Here is an 18378-nt window from a genome sequence, read left to right on the forward strand (position 1 = left end):
AAGTGGACAAGGGCCACAAAAGCAATTGAGTGAATGAAATTAACCAATTAGAGTATTCACAAAGATGGTCAAAGTTGACATTAGATTCAATTTAGAAGAAGTATTGTGAAAATGAAGTTTGAAAATCAGAGGCTTAAAGGTGGGGATGAGGAGTATGGGAACCTCTTGAAAATCAGAGGCTTAAAGATGGTCAAAGTATGTTTGCACAAAATTTTCTGGTTTGGGTTACAAATGCAAATGGAGGTTGTAAGGAGACAAAAGGTGGGGATGAGGAGTAAAACTTCATAGGAGTTCCTCTCTTGAGATCATACATAGATGATCCAAGCAAGTACCATCCTTTGGAATAAGCAACAAAGCCATAAGCAAATAAGCAGGTTCAAAAAAGAACAAAGCTGGAAATGGATGGCCAATAAATGGTCTTATACCCAACTCCGAAAACAAATGGGAAACGGAGTGCCGATAAATGGTCTTACGTCCATCTCCATAAAGCAACATGGGAAACAGATAGCCAATCAATGGTCTTACATCTAACTCCACAAAAGAAACAAATAGGAAACAGATAGCCAATCAATGGTCTTACACCTGACTCCACAAAGAAACAAACACAGGAAACAGATAGCCAATCAATGGTCTTATATCCAACTCCCCAAAAGGAACAGGAAACAGATAGCCAATCAATGGTCTTACATCTGACTCCTCAAACAAAACAAATAACAAATGCAAACAATATGCAAAAGTAATATGAAGGATGCACAAGTAAGCAAACAATCAATCAATTAGCACCCACTATACACAACCAAAAGGCTCATACAAGGCTGGGCTTTAGTCAAGGGGTCATATCGACCTTGACAAACAAGCCAAATACTGGAAGGGGTGTCAGGCTCTTAACCTCTGACATTGACCGTCAGGGTGACCAGATGAAATGGGAAATGAGGGTTAGACCTCATGGCTCTTAACCCTGGTCGGGGTGAGCTTGAATCAAAGAAGGTGTGGGAGTCCAGAATGAGGAACTCTACTCCACAATGACTGACTCTATATACAATGATCTTGGGGTGTTTATTCAAATGCATCAGCACACAATGCGAGCAATATGAAAGACTCAACAGAATAGCAGGGGATGGATTGCACATCCCTTTTATCTGCCAATGCCTCTTCACTTAGGAGGACTTAACCTGTATGCCTCGACAAGGAGGTCATAAGCACAAAATTAAACAATCAAGAACATGGCCTCTTAAGGAGGGCTTCAGACAGGTGCCTGCCAAAAGAACATGACAGGTCTTCCAGACTACATGGAGTTAAGGAAATTACCTAAGTGGTATGCCAACCACAAGCAAAGCAAGGCAACTCAAATAATGAGTTAAAGCGACTAAAGTACCTGTAAGAAAAGCTAACACATCAGTAAGGTATTCAGACAGACAACCAACAGTTAACAACAGTCAGACAATCCCAATATGTACAACATGTAAGCCATGAGAGGCAAACACTCAAGTGATTCACTATCAAAGGACCTACAAGATAACCAAAAGTTAGTAAACAATGCAAATTGCAAAGCTCAAATGATGAGGCAACATCAACCATGTAGATGAATGCTTGCTCCTGAAAGACAAAGCTCAAATTGTGAGTTCAAACCCCTAGGGCAAAGCCTAGGGTCAAAGGTGAAGTAAAAAGTCAAAACAGAAGCTAATACTCAACATGAATCACATTTAATCAATCATGAACATGTCCTAAAAAGGACCAAATCAAAATCATCAAGCAAAGTCATGTAGTGAGCAAGAGAAGACAAAAGGCAATTTCAAAGCACACAATTGAACATTTAGAATCAAAATTCCATATTAAAACAGAAATGACTCAAACAATTCTGGAAATTTTTATGATCACACAACATGTCAAACAAAATCATCATGCCAAAAATTAGAATCAACAGAGTTCATTTGACCTAGAAATGAAAATGCACAAGTATGAGACCAAGAATGTGACACCAAATGTTGCACAACAATGTCCATGTGTCTAAAACAGAGATGAAAAATGGTAAAAATGCACAATCAAGCCTCAAAGGTCAAACATCATGTTAGGATTCATCATGTAAAATATCATGGCAATTGGATCATTATTGAGCATTTCACAATGGAAAGAATGAAGCAATGTCACAAAAGCATACATGTTCAATCAACAGTCCACAATTCAAAATCCAGAAATGGTAAAATCATGAAACCACCACCAAAAAATAATAGACAAACACATGAACATTTTGCAAAAAATTGGGAATTAATTGGATGTGTTTTCAATTTCATATGATTTTTTGAATGTGATGAAAAATGTTGAAATAAAATGAAACATGCACATGGTAAAATGGAGGGAAAGGCAAAAGTTGAATTAGTTTGAAAAAGTGGACCGAAAAGGGATCGAACCCTGTAGCAATTCAAAATGCGCTGAAATGAAATAAAATATCAAAATGCAGAAGCATGGAATCGAAGTGATGCAAGGATGAAACGCTGAGTTTCATTAATCCGGCTGGCAACACAGTCATGGTCAAAGGCATATGTGGCAGCGGTCAAAGGATCCACAACCAATCGCTTGGACACTAGGATGCACACAAGGACGCATACATGGCGCAAAACCCTAGCCAGCTCGTCCAGTTGTAGACGGCGGCGCATATGGAGGAAAACACCGTCTTCTTCATGAAGACGGTGGAGGAACAGTACCTCCTCATGAATTTTTTTCCAGAATTCACTAAAAATTATATCAACAAAAAGCTTTTCTCATGCACATCACGAACCCACTAATGACTAAGCCAAACAAGCCATGGATTAAGAGAATCGAGCAAGAACATTATGACATACAAAACTTTATCTCAGCATATCTCAGCCATTTCACAACCAAATCACATGAAATTTTCATCAGCATGCTCAACAATCAAAACTCTACAACATTATGCACATAAAATAAGCAATTAAGAGACTCGAAAAACCTACGTCTTGAAGATCAGTTGCTGAAATCTGCAGATTCAAGGCCAGGCAAGCATCCAGATCTACTCCTGAGCACTTGTTATGAAGCTTTATGAAGAAATTGAGGCTTGGAGAGGCTTAGATCTTGCTCAAATAACAGTTTCCATCTTCACATTCGTGAGCTTGATATGCTTGATTTCTGCTTGAATCTTCCAAACCAAAGCTTGATCTACACTAAATGAAGATCAGAGAACAAGAATATGAAAGAAAATCACTAGCTTATGTGAAGAAAATTTGAATTTGGATTGAGAGAAAATTTTGGAGGGAAGAAGAATTTAGATCTAGAAATGGTGAAGATCCAGAAATTCTGTTAGGATTTGGTATATATACTCAGTCTTAATCACATCCTAATTAAAATTAAGCATGGTTTAATTGTGATTAGGTGAAATAGGGTGTGTGACCAAAATTTGAAAATGGAGGGTGCATGGCAAATCCAAACGTGAACAGTACCATGTGCATGGTTAAATTCATTTAAAATCTTCCAATGAACACAATGGCAATGATATTTTGTCCATACAATGCACCAATTTTAAATTTGTCATTTTCCCTCCAAAATGGGCATGAAAGAACAAATGATCATGTGATGAATTTTCATGCAATGTGATGAATGATTTGGAAAATACATGTCATGAGAAACAAAATGCAAAAAGCGGCACTAAAATTGGAGTTATGAGTCAAAAGTTATGGCCTTTTGAAGTTCCATGCACACTTCGCAATGATTGGATCATATCTCCTCAACCATTCATCAGATGCTCATGATCTTGGACTTTTTGGAAATAGGAGAGAGAGGTCTTCAACTTTCATGTTGGACAAAAATTCATTTGAAGCTTCTTTGGTGTTGGAAAGTTGAGTTGAAGTTGGTCCGAAAACTTTCCATTTTTGGAAACTTGAAATTACAGGTCACTTTCCATTTTGGGAAACTTTTGCACTGGCTTCAAATTCTTCAATATAAATGTTTGACATGATGAATAAGCATTGTTGGAACATGAATGGGATGAAGAAACTCAATTTCCTAATTCAAAAATCACAGTTGACCTTCAGTTGACTGGCATAGACCTTTAGATGACTTGAAAATGTTCTGATGAACTTGGGCCTCAACCACCTGGGGACTTTGCTTCACAATGGACCTCTAGCTCATATAAGCTCAAAATAATGATCACATGATCCATATCTCAATGGAAACCCTCATCTCTTGCACAAAGGATTCACTTGAATTGCCTTGACCTGTTGACTGCTTAAGCTGCAAGACAAATGTTATATGACATATTTTTGTACATTTTGGTTTGTGATTAAAAGAAAAGCAATGATACACAAATGCCAACAATGCTTGGTGATCAAAAACCACTCTCAAGAAAGATCCCACCCACAGGGAAGGAAGCAAGGTGTCCAATGATCCTTGAGGCAATGTAATGCTATGATATGATGCCATGAGGGATCTTAGGGACAAAATTGGGGTCTTACAACGACTACTCGTATTCCAAAAATATTCTCAAGAGAGACTCTTATGAGTGTAGTATCACGTAACAATCGTATCAAATCTTACATTTGAACGACCTTCGCACTACATCCTTAAAATAGGCCAAGATGGGTTTGGTAACCTAAGGTCCTTGGCTTCTAAGGTCTATATTGGAAAGAGTAATGTCTAACCACAACTTACTTGTGTGACATTATTGATCCCAACATGACCTCCACCAAGTGAATGGACTTGCAAGTCAAATTGCTAAGGAAGAACTCCACACAAGTCAACAAGACTATGCCATTCTCCTATCCTAAGTGCGCTCAAGTCCGGGTATAGAACTCATCTCACAAAGATCACCAAACATACAAGGAATTAATATCCAGGAAATCAATCATTACATACGATACATTAATCCCAAATTGCATATAAAATATGTCACAAAACAATATACAATATACAATATAATACAACAAAGGTGAAAAGTAGGCAAAACCCACTGGGATATCCCCAGCTAAGTCGCCACTTTTCTGTAGCGGGGTATTCGTTACCATTGGAGATATTGACTAAATCCAAGGTAAATCATACAAAGTCGAGTCGCCACCGCACTTCTATTTATCCAAAGGAATGGTTAGAAAGCGAACAAAAACCTAATACTTTTAACAAAAACTAATAAAAGAAACAGAGATCTGGGTAAGGGGGTTGGTTATGCAATGGGAAGGTGTTAGGCACCCAAAACATCCTAGGTACTCCTAGGGAGCCCTTTTCACACTTGTTGTAAAGGTTGTTGTTTTGTGAAAATTTTATTTGTGCAAACATGATTGAAGAGATGAGAAGAGAATGTACAAGTTATTTACAATTTGTGTTTGGATGGATAAACCCATTGCCTACGTACCCTCTTATAAAAAGATTAGGATCAAAACCTCGTAGTTCGGGGTAAAAATCTCAAAACAAATGAGTGGATTGATTGGTCCAAAAGCCTTAAGGTCTTTTGTTATCAAAGGGAGAAACTCAACCTAAAACCACAAATCCACCATGTGAGGATAGCTTCAACATGCTAGTGAGGGGTTAACCCTATAATAAGCATGGAAGACTTATTGTCCATCACTAAGGATATAGGTGAGTATTACATCTACCACAAGGATAACTCAAACCTAATAGCTAAAGGTTATGGAAAATTTTGATTAAGGAAGTGGCCACTGGAACCACAAAAAAGACATTTTAATGGGTTATATTTACCAATTAGAAGTATATACAAAAGTGGTCAAAGTTGACTTAAAGATTCAATTCAAAATAAGTGTTATGAAAAGAAAGTTTGAAAATCAAAAGCATAAGGCTTAGGTTTCTAATGTTGAAAACAAAGGTTAAATGTTTGCACAAAAAGGGTTTTGGCTTGGGTTAGGGTGGAGAGATGAGGAAGAAGGGCTAAGTCCTAAGGAAAACAAAAAGATGAGGGATATGAAATGAAACCACACTAGGAGTTCCTCTCTTGAGGTCATATTGATGATCCAAGTAGCTCCCATCCTTTAGAATAAGCAAGCACAAAGCATAAGCAATCAAACAAGTCTCATAAGAGATCCTCAAGGTATCTTGTATCTTCCACTTGGATGAACATGGTAATGATCCTCAAATTAAGCTCAAATGGAAACTCCTAGTTCAAGAGAACACACATCAAAAGTTCCATGGGGTAAAACACTCTCCTAATCAGAGACCAAGGAAACAACAAACTAATAGGGAGATTAAGACTCGAGCCTAATAGTTGTCATGCAATCAACATCCCTAAGTTGAGGTCTCTAACAAGAACTTAACTCACAAGTAAACAAACGTCACACACTATATCCATACAAGAGGCTCAAACAATGGGTGGGCTTCAGTCAAGAGGGGTCATGACAACCTCGACAAACAAGCCAAACTGTAATGGGTAATATGTAGCTCTTAACCACTAACATTGAACGTTAGGGTGAAGATGATCAAAATGGTAATGAGGATGAGACCTCATGCTCTTAACCCTGGCCAGGGTGAGCTCATGACAAAGAAAGCTTGGGAATCCAGAAAGTGGGATCCTTTTCCACTTGACAGACTCTGGACAAAGATCTGGGGCACATGTTCAGAAGCATCAACATATAGTGTGAGCATAAAGAACGACACACTGAATAACGGGGGACTGGCTACTAATCGCTTTTATCCGTCAATTGCCTCTTCTCTTGGAGGTCTTAACAAATAACACATGCCTCTTCTTGGAGGTCTTTGAGCACAATTTTAAACAAACACAAACAGAGCCTCTGAAGGAGGACTTGCCAGCAAAATGCATGCCAAAAAGGTGACAGGACTTCAGACTACATGAAGTAAGAAGCTAACTACCTGAGTGGTGTGTCAACCACAATCCAATGCTCAAGCAAGAGCTAAAGCAAGCAAGCAACTAAGGTACTTATACAAAGACTAAACAATTAGTACTTCACTCATACAACCAGAAAACAAACAATGAAACCCTCGAACAGTTACACAATTCAGTGCATAAGTACCCTAGCACTCAAATGAGCTCATGAGTTCACCACATCACTTAAAACCCTAGAAAACAACAATAGGTCAGTACTCAAATGCATTTGTGTCTCACAAGATCAATGATGAGTATCCAAACCTAAAACACAAGACAAAGTTAGTTTATATGCATTTAAACAACACAATAAAACACCAACAAACACAAGCATAAGAGATGAATTCAAAACCTAACCAAATGACCAAACCAGAACCCCATCTTCTACACATTACACATTCAAACACTCAAAATGTCCTTAAAAGGACCAGCATCAAATCCATAACCAAGTGCCTCAAATAGCCTATGCCATGCAATGACCAAAAAATAGCACACACTGAACTTCCAACTTAGAAAATTCATATCAAATTAGAAATACATGCAATGACTTTGAGATTTTTTGTACGAGTTTCTTATGCCATGAATGTTCAATATGCAAAATATCAACTCCAAAATGATGCAAATGCTATGTGAACAAAAATGCACCAATTCAATGTCAAAAATGTGACAGAAATTGTCACATTTATCTCCATGTGTCAAAAATAATGATAGCATGTGAGAAAAAAATCCAAACCAGTGACCAATAATTCATGTCATGTATGAATGTTATGCATGCAAAAAATTGGATCAAATGGCTCAACATAGAGAATTTCACAATGCATTGAAGGCAATAGGTCAAATTGGCACAACATTCATTCAAAAATTCACAAATAAAAATCCAGACATCAACAATTCATGAAATCAGCATCATAAAAAAGTAGACATCCATACAAATCTATGAAAAAAATTGAGACTCATTTGGATCATTTTTGTATTTTTTATGAATTAAACAAAACAAACAAAATAATTGAAATATCAAATAAAAATGGAGGGAAACAATTAATTCAAATAAAACTCAGAAATAACCACAGCCACACGATCTGGCGCGCTATCAAGATCAATGGTCCACATTCAAATGATGAAACGCATTGTTTCATTAAAACACATCAGCATGCACAATCAGCATTTCGGCGCACGCGTGGCCTGGTCAAACAATCCTCAGCCAATCGAACTCACACGCAAGGCACACATGGCAAACACATCAGCATAAACCCTAAAGCAAACAGACGTCGGAGCTACAGCTCCAGTCGTCTTCTCCAGTGAGACGCACAGTGGCTCCGCCCAAAAAAATTCCAAAAATCCACAACGCTTATATCATTCGAACCGTCTCTCCACGAGGATTCCAAATATGATCTCAATTCCTACTAATTCTTCCTAGATTCTACATATCGAAGAGAAACATTTTTGAGATCCAAACTTTCAGTTCACATAACAACCTCAATACTCAGCCAATTTCAATTCTAAACATATGTACATGCTCTACTCAACGAGATCTACAAATCTATGATCTAAAAACAGCAAAAGGAGATGATGAAAATTGAGTCACCTTGAAATGGAGACCTCTGAATTCGCGCTCTCACAAGCTCATAAGCTCCAGATCACTTCCTCTACACTTCCTTTGAAGCTTTATGCAAGAATGAATGGATGAAACCTCTTGAATCTACTTCAATTTCCAAATCCGATCCACATGAGAATGCTTTTGATCTGCATGATTTCTTGATGAATTGCAACAAACAGATGATGATTCTTGATCAGTGAAGGATGAGTATCAAGAATATGTAAAGATCTTTGAGCTTTGTGTGAAGAAAATGAGAATTTTAAGTGAGAGAAATTTTGGAGAGATTCTTGATTTTTGATCTGAAAATGTTGTTATTGCAGTTAGGATTAGGGTTTCTGTTTTTATACTCCATGCTAATGACAATGCTAATCATCTTTTCCATTGGTTAATCATGACTAAGGAGATATGAAGCATCTTGCAAAAATGCAAAATGAGCTCATGTGCCCATAATACACGTGATCAACTCCATGTTAAGCTTCTAATCCACTTAATAACATCCAATGGTCATGATTTGAAGATCAATTTGCTTGCATCTTAAGCCAAAAATGAATGTTGAATATTTTCTTCAATTTGCACATGTGTGAAATAATGAACATGCAAGCCTCTGTCATGCATGGCAAAGTTCATTTTGAGATGTCTTGAACATGAGAAGCATTTTTCCAAAAGAATGAACCAATTTGGAGCATTGTATCAAAAGTTATGCCATTTTGAATTTCCATGCACACTTTGTGATCAAATGACCATAACTTTTCTACCATTCATCCTATGGACATGAATTAGGACTTTTTGGAAAGGGAAGACAAAGATCTACAACTTTCATGTTCACCAAAAATCCATTTGAAACTTCTTTGACATTGACAAGTCAAGTTGAAAGTGGACCAAAAACTTGCCAAATTTGGAAACTTTGAATTATAGGTCATTTTCCATTTTTAGTAACTTTTGCCATGACCTTTGAATCTTCAATATGGATGTTTAGAATGATGGATAAACCCCATTTGAACATGATTGATGTGTCTCAACTCATTTCCCCACCTCATAGCCCTCAGTTGACTGCACAGTTGACTTTTGGTCCTCAGATGACCTTGAAATGTCTTGATTAACTTGAGCCTCTACCACTTGGTGAAATTGCTTCAAAATGAAACCCTAGCTCATGTAAGCTATTTATAACAATCATGTGATCCTCGTCCCAAGAAAATATCTCATCTCTTGCACAAAGGATCTTCTTGAAGCTCTTGACCTGGTGATTGCTTAAGCTACAAACAAAAGATGTTAGTGACATATTTTTGTGCTTTTGGTTAGTAAACAAGAAAAGCAATGATATACAATTCAAGCATGCTTGGTGATCTGAAACCACTCACAAGAGATCCCTACCCAAAGGGAAAGGGAGCCAAGATGCTCAATGATCCTTGAGGTTATGCAATGCAATGCTATGATGCCATGAGGGATCTTAGGGACAAAATTGGGGTCTTACAGTGCACGAGGGATCGTTTGGTACCCACGCCAGCGGGAATGCAATGGTGAAAAGTTTGCTAAGGGATGGATATTACTGGATGACAATGGAGGCTCAATGTTTCAACTTTGCACGGAAATGTCATAAATGCCAGATTTATGTCGACAAGGTGCACGTGCCTCCAAATCCGTTGTGTTTGATGTCGACTCCGTGGCCGTTTGCTATGTGGGGCATTGCTATGATCGGAAAGATCGAGCCTAAGACTTCGAATGGGCACCGGTTCATATTAGTGGCTATTGATTACTTCACCAAGTGGGTGGAAGCGGCGTCTTATGCAAACGTGACGAAACAGGTCGTGGCCAGGTTCCTGAAAAGAGACATCATTTGCAGATATGGGGTTCCCGAAAGAATCATCACTGATAATGGTTCTAATCTCAACAACAAGATGATGGTAGAACTGTGCCAGGAATTCAAGATCGAGCATCACAATTCTTCTCCTTATCGTCCAAAGATGAATGGGGCGGTCGAGGCGGCTAATAAGAATATTAAGAAGATTGTGCAAAAAATGGTTGTGACCTATAAGGATTGGCACGAGATGTTGCCATTTGCATTGCATGGGTATCGAACCTCGGTGCGTACATCTACTGGCGCAACGCCTTTCTCGCTTGTGTATGGGATGGAAGCTGTGCTACCAGTTGAGGTCCAGATTCCATCGTTGAGAGTCCCGATGGTTGTGAAATTGGAAGAGGTTGAATGGGTAAGGACTCGATATGAAGAGTTGAGCCTGATTGAGGAAAAGAGACTGGCGGCCATTTGTCATGGGCAGTTGTACCAACAACGAATGAAGTGTGCTTTTGACCGAAGGGTGCGACCTCGTGTGTACCATGTGGGAGATATGGTGTTGAAAAGGATCCTTCCTCCTCAGAACGATCGTCGGGGTAAGTGGACACCCAATTATGAAGGCCCATTCGTGGTCAAGAAGGTTTTCTCTGGCGGAGCCTTGTTGTTGACGACCATGGATGGTGAGGATTTTCCATCCCCTGTGAATGCGGACGTAGTTAAAAAATACTTCGGGTAAGAGACCCGCTGGACGGAAAGAATAAAATAGTCCAGGCAAAAATGGGCGTCCCGGCGCACCAAAAATGAAAACGAAAAAGGTTCGGGAAAAAATTAGGGATAAAAAGAAAAAAAATGTACACCCGGCAGGTCGAAAACCCCACAAGGGAGGCTTGGGCAAAAAAGGGTATCCCGGTGGACTGAAAACCCGAAAGGGCGGTCCAGGCAAAAGAGGGAGTGAAACGAACAACTGCGTCTAGCATGGTCGTTTTTATTTTGGATATGACACATGGATAATCTAAAAGCGGAGATCGGTCGGAAGCGTCTTGTTTCGGAAGGCAGAAAGCGCGGAGAGCCTTGAGGACATATGGGTTGTAAACGAGTTGGAACTCGATGAGATCACGGGTTCACATTGCCATTAGGATAGATTTTCCTTTTGTGCGCAATTACCTCTTTTCAGGGATTGCTTCCTGTGTACTGATCAGTTACGAGCCGCTTTTCAATCAATAAAATGCATATTCAGTCAAATAATTTTGTTTTTGTTTTCGTTACCGCTTTGATTGCAAAAACATCCATTTATTTTGATATGAATCTTTGCATTTTGAGATGTAGGGGTCTCTTCCAATGCATGTTTAGAGGATTGAAACTTGAAATCTTATTCGGAAGGTTGAGTGACCTGGGTGTTGAAATTTTGGCGCGCCTGGGGCACGTTTTATCTGACGGTCTCTTTTGCAGGTACTGTTGGTTGTTTTCACTCACTTGCAGGTGGTGGTGCGAAGCGTTTCTTTTTGACAAAAGATTCCTTTGAGGTCCAATCAGGGACGAGGAATTGAAGAATGGTGTAGAGACGGCAAGAGAATTGTGACGATCCTAGAGGGTTAATCAAGAAGACTCTTCAAAGTCTGAAGACCAGAGAGTTGGCATGAATCTAAGGAGGTCGGTTGTCTTGAAGTAGGGAGAAGTCGAGAGTACAAGGTGATGAATCGGAAAAGACCGGATGAGTCTGGGAGCTCTCAAAAGTGGAAAGTTGACACTGTGGTTATATGGTGAATACCAGTGTTTGACGAGTCGACGGGTGTTCCGTGTCAAATATTCTGTATCTCCCCGGCGGGTTCGAGGTCAGTGTTTCCTCAGCAGCCAGGCCTGAAGGTTGCTGTTTCCCCGGCGGGGGTGTGCGTTGGTAGTATTTTCCCCAGTGAAGTCACCAAGCGGATCGAGTTCAGTGGAGGTCATACCCAGTGAGGGTTGCCCTTTCCTCGGCATCAGTGTTATCCCAAGCAGGGCTGGAGATTGGAGCGATATCGAGTTCCTCAACAGAGTTGCTCATGCCGTCCCCTGCGGTGGATACTTTTTATGCATTCATCATTTAGAGAAGCATAGCATATTGCATAACTAATTGCGTAGCATTTCCATGGTTATGGAGCATTACGCTGTAAAATTCATGCATTGGCATTGCAAGCATAAGCTAGTCTCGAGCCGTGGTTACCGTTTGAGAGTTGGTTTAGCTGGTTGGTGAAGATGTTACTCCGAGGAGTTTGGCATCGTGATTTTGAATCAACAGTATTCCCCAGTAGTGCGATATTGGAGGAAGAGATTCCGTCGTTTGGAGATGGAAATGAAGATTGGAGAATGTTACGCGATCAGCGCGGAGATTGGTGTCCACCAGGAGAAAAGGAAGTGTTGGGCATTTTCTGGAGAACGGGGTTCAAATAGAGAAAAGGAGACACAGGGTGTCTTCTGGAGAATGGGGTTCACAACAACGATCGAGAGTTATCGTCAGGCGACTGGGGTTCAAATGGAGAACGGGGTTCATTGTTTGGCAGCAAGAGGGACATGAAGTTGTCGGGGTTCAAATGCGGTGATCAAGGATCATCCGCGCGAAGGAAAAATATTTATGTAGGGGTCCAAGAAAAAAATCAAAGAAGTTTTTGGGGTTCAAGAAAAGCAAAAAATAAGAAAGAAAATTTCCAGTGGAACGCAAATTGTTCGTTTGTTCTTGGTATTCAACCACTTTTCACCTTGGTCATCTGGAAGCCGAGGTTGTTCATATCGACAGGTTCACAGTGGGTTGAATTGGGACAGCTGTAACACCTCAAAATTTTCCCTCCTCTTCTTAAGACTAGTTTGGGGAATTGCATTGCATGTTTTAGGTCATTAGGCATTGCATTTTGCATCTCATATGAAAATGAGAAGGTCATCCTCCAAAGTATTTTCAAAAGATGGGGAAGTTAGGTGATTCAAGCCTGAGGGTCTCTATGAATTGATCATCAACCATCTGAGGGTATGGACTCCAATAAGGGTTTCTTGATTCTTCAAAGGTCTTGATCATCATCTTATCTTCAAGGATATATCACCATCATCGTGGTTCTATCATCATCAAGGGTTTCAGAGTTCATCCTCAAGTTCTTCTGGATTAGGGTTGTGACCTTTGGTCAACCCTGATCAGTGCCATTCTTCCAACTAGGGTTTCTCAAAGAGATGAGGTATTTTCTTGGGATTAGGATCAAATGATTATTATAAGGAGCTTACATGAGAAAGGGTTTCATTTTGAAGCAATTTCACCAAGTGGTAGAGGCTCAAGTTGATCAAGACATTTCAAGGTCATCTGAGGACCAATAGTCAACTGTGCAGTCAACTGAGCGCTATGAGGTGGGGAAATGAGTTGAGACACCTCAATCATGTTCAAATTGGTTCTATTCATATTTCTAAACATCCATCTTGAAGATTCAAAGGTCATGGCAAAAGTTTCTAAAAATGAAAAATGACCTATAATTCAAAGTTTCCAAATTTGGCAAGTTTTTGGTTCACTTTCAACTTGGCTTTTCAGTATCACAGGAGATTCAAATGGATTTTGGTGAACATGGAAGTTGTAGATCTTTGTCTCCCCTTTCCAAAACGTCCTAATTCATGTACATATGATGAATGGTTGAGGAGTTATGGTCATTTGATCACAAGGTGTGCATGGAAATTCAAAATGGCATAACTTTTGATATAATGCTTCAAATTGGTTCATTCTTTTTGCAAAGTGCTTCTCATGTTCAAGGCATCTCAAATTTACATCATTTGACTCAATTGTGCAAGCTAAGCCTCAAGGAATCATGGTCAAAAGTCACATTATTTCACATTTGTTCTAAGGATGATATCATGCTACAAATCAAAATTCACAAAGAACCAAGGCAAGGTTTCACTTCAGCCTTCTTCATAGACCATATTTGAGTAAAAATGAGCCCTTGCCATGCATGAGAGAGGCAAGTATGCTCCTTGTTTGACACATGTTCAAAACGAAGCAAATCTTCATCATTCATTCTTGGCTTAAGATGCAAGCTAAACAACCTTCAAATCCTCACCCTTGGTTGCTCTTGAGTGGATTAAAATCCTAGCATGGTGCTGAGCACGTGCATTATGGCCATGGGAACTCAATTTTCATTTTTACAATTTTCTTAATAACTCACTAATCATGATTAGTAAATGGCTAAAATGATTATTAGTGTTATTAGCAAGGAGTATAAATAGAGAAATCCTAATCACAAACCTCATCACTACCATTTCAGATCTAGAATTCAAGAAATTCTCTCAAAATCTCTCTCTTCGAATTTGCATTTCCTTCACACAAACCTCAAAGATTATTGCAGATTCTTGATCCTCATGCTTCACTGATCAAGAATCATCCATCGTTTGGTGTAATTCTTCAAGAAATCGAGCAGTTCAAGTGCATTATCATGATGAACGGATTTGGAAATTGAGGCACATTCAAGAGGTTTCATCCATTTCTTTTTGCATAAAGCTTCAAAGGAAGCTCATAGGAGTTTATCTGGAGCAGCTGAGCTTGGGAGATCGCGATTTCAGAGATCTCCATTTCCAGGTGACTCCAATTTCACTCTCTCCTTTTGTTGATTTTAGGTTATAGGATTGAAGATCTTATCGTGTAGGTCATCAATATATGATTAGAATTGAGATTGAGTGAGTATTAAGGATTTTGTGGTAACTGGAAGCTTGGATCTGAAAACTTCTCTTCTTCGATTTGCAAAATCTAGGATGGATTAGGAGAAATTAATGTGATATTTGTAACCAACACTGAAAACTGAGCGGAATGGTGTTGGTCTGGTGAATTTCTGGGAATTTTTATGGTGGCGCCGCCGTGGAAGCCACCGTGAGCTCATCGGGGAAGACGACCAGAGTGGAGCTCCGGCGTCTATGTTATTTTAGGGTTTTGCTGATGTAGGCGCCATGTGGTGTAAGGCGTGGCAGAGTGATTGGATGAGATGCGCTTGACCAAGGCCACGCGAGCGCTGAACGCTGACTGGAGTGGCTGACTAGATTAATGAAACGCTGCGCTTCATTAGTTTAAACGTGGACCGTTGATTTCAAAAGCACGCCAGATCTAATGGCTAGTGTTTTTTCTTGATTAATTCAAATAATTCGTTTCCCTCCATTTTATATTTCATATTTCAATTATTTTGGTCATTTTGTTTAATTCATAAAAAATCCAAAAATTGTCCAATTGAGTCCCAATTTTTTTCCATAGTTTTGTATTGGTGTCTACTTTTTTATGGTGTTAAATTCAAGAATTTTTTATGTCTGGATTTTTGTGTGGGAATTTTTAAATTAATGTTGTGCCAAATTGACCTAGTGCATTCAATATATTGTGAAATCCTTAATTTTGAACCTTTTGATCCACTCTGTTGCATACATGAAATGAATTATTGGTCACTGGTTTGGATTTTTTCTCACATGTTATCATCATTTTTGACACATAGAGAAAAATGTGACAATTTGTGTCACATTTTTGACATTGACTTGGTGCATTTTTGTTCACATAGCATTTACATCATTCTGGACTTGATCTTGTGCATATTCAACATTCATGGCATAAGGAACTTATATAAAAAATCCCAAAGTCATTGCATGCATTTCTGATTTGATATGAATTTTCTAAGTTGGAAGTTCATTTTGTGCATATTTTTGGTCATCACATGGCATAGGCAAGTTGAGGTACTTGATCATTAATTTGATGTTGGTCCTTTTGAGGACATTGGAGGGAGTGTTTGAATGTGTTATGTGCAAAAGGATGGGTCCTGGATTGGTCATTTGGTTAGGTTTTGAAGCTTGTCTTTGTACTAGGGTTTTGACTCAATTTTAGGGTTTGCTCTTGGTCCACTCTTTGACTTGGTTTGGGGTCTTCTTTGTGGTGTGAGCCTTTCCCTCTTTTGCATTGGTTTGATCCCTAATTTATGAGTCTTAAGTTATTGGATTGGAGCATTCATTCAAGTGATACATTATTTGGCACTTATTTGAAGGTTGGGAACACAAGTGAATTCTCAAGGAGACTTATGTGGTATTGAGGGAGTGGAGGTTCTTATTGATATGAGACGAATTGATGGGCTTATAAATTGGATTTGTGACTCATTTGAGATGATTTTAGAAGCATGACCCTACTGATTTGTGAACTTTGGAATGGTTTGAGGCTTGTAGTGACTTGTTGAAGTGATTTAGGCCTATTTTGGAGCTTTTGAAGTAATTGAGTGGTATTTGAGGTATGGTGGATCTTTGGCCTTGGTGATTGATGTTTAGGGGTTCATATGGTTCTGTTTGGGGCTTGTGATCATTGGTTGGAGTTTGTTTGGGGTTCTCACATATTTTGGAGGCTCTAAGAAGTGTTTGAAGAGGTGTGAAGCCATTGTGAGCAAGTTTTGAGTGCAAGCTTGTTCTACTTGAGTTTTCAAGGGGTTTATGGTTGATTTTGGATCATGGGAGTATGGATTATTGGGTGGTCATTTGAAGGACCCTACTTCTGACTTGGAGTGATCTTGATTCAATTCATCTCATGCCATTGTTTGTTTATGCTTTGTTGTCTTGATTGGATGTACATAAACTAACTTTGTCTCTTGTTTCAGGTTTGGATACGCATTATTGATGATTGGGTTTGTTCTCACTTTGTGAGATACCAAATGCATTGAGTTGTAACCTATTTTTGTTTTGTAGGGTTTTAATTGATATGGTGAGCTCATGAGCTCATTTGAGTGCTAGAGCACTTATGCCTTGAATTGTGTAACTGTTAGAGGGTTTCACTGCTTGTCTTTTGGTTTTATGCCTGAAGTACTAACTATTTAGTCTTTGTACAGGTACCTTAGTTTCTTACCTGCTTTAGCTCTTGCTTGAGCATTGGATTGTGGTTGACACACCACTCAGGTAGTTAGCTTCTTACTTCATGTAGTCAAGAGTCCTGTCACTTTTTTGGCAGGCATTTTGCTGGCAAGTCCTCCTTCAGAGGCTCTGTTTGTGTTTATTTAAAATTATGCTCAAAGACCTCTAAGAAGAGGCATGCGTTAGATTCGATAAGACCTCCAAGAGAAGAGGCAATTGACGGAAGGTAGGGATCTGTAACCGATTCCCCGTTATTCAGTGTGTCGTTCTTTATGCTCGCACTACGTGCTGATGCTTCCGAACATGTGCCCCAGATCTTTTGTCCAGAGTCTGTCAAGTGGAAAAGGATCCCACTTTCTGGATCCCCACGCTTTCTGTGTCATGAGCTCACCCTGGCCAGGGTTAAGAGCATGAGGTCTCATCCTCATTTAGACTTTGATCAGCTTCACCCTGACGCTCAATGTTAGTGGTTAAGAGCTACAGATTACCCCTTTTAGTTTGGCTTGTTTGTCGAGATTGATGTGACCCCTCTTGGCTAAAGCTCACCCATTGTTTTTTCCTCTTGTATGGATATAGTGTGTGATGTTTGTTTACTGGTGTTGGTGTGTTCGCTTGCTTTCCTATTCTCATCTCCATTTCTATAGGAGTCGTACGATTAACTTCTGAGGAAGTTGAACGTATGTAGAGTTTAGACTTGAGTTGACTCGCTTCCAGGATGAGTTAAGTTCTTGTTAGAGACCTCGACTTAGGGATATTGATTCCATGACAACTATTAGGCTCGAGCCTTAGTCTCCCTATTAGTTTGTTGTTTCCCCTTTCTCTGGTTAAGAGAGTTTTTTACCCCTGGTAAGGGGAACTACGTCGCCCTGATTCTCATACCAGATGAGATACGTAGGCATGAGGTTGAGAGCGATCTCTCCGGGCACCCTTTTCTTTATTTTTCGTGTGTGTTCACCCTTATTCTCAACTTGTGTTTACGGTTTCGTGCCTTTGTTTCGGGCATTTGTTTGCTTTGGCGTGAGTACCCGTTTGTTCAACGTGTGTGTGTGTTGTATGTTCATACCTTGGGGAATTTCTTCTGTTTAGTTGGGGTTCACTAGTTGGGGTTCACTTTGGTTACCTGTTATCCATTCGGGGTTCGCCTATATTGACTTGGGGTTCATCTCGGGGTTCATTCGTGACGGTTGTTATTCGTATTAGGGTTCATGTTGGGGTTCATCTTCGGGGTTTATCTTTGGGGTTCATTTGGGGTGACTGATTATACATATCGGGAGTTTATTCTGGATATTTGGTTAC

Source organism: Lathyrus oleraceus, chromosome 2, assembly GCF_024323335.1.
Source record: "Lathyrus oleraceus cultivar Zhongwan6 chromosome 2, CAAS_Psat_ZW6_1.0, whole genome shotgun sequence".
In the NCBI taxonomy this organism is placed as follows: Eukaryota; Viridiplantae; Streptophyta; class Magnoliopsida; order Fabales; family Fabaceae; genus Lathyrus; species Lathyrus oleraceus.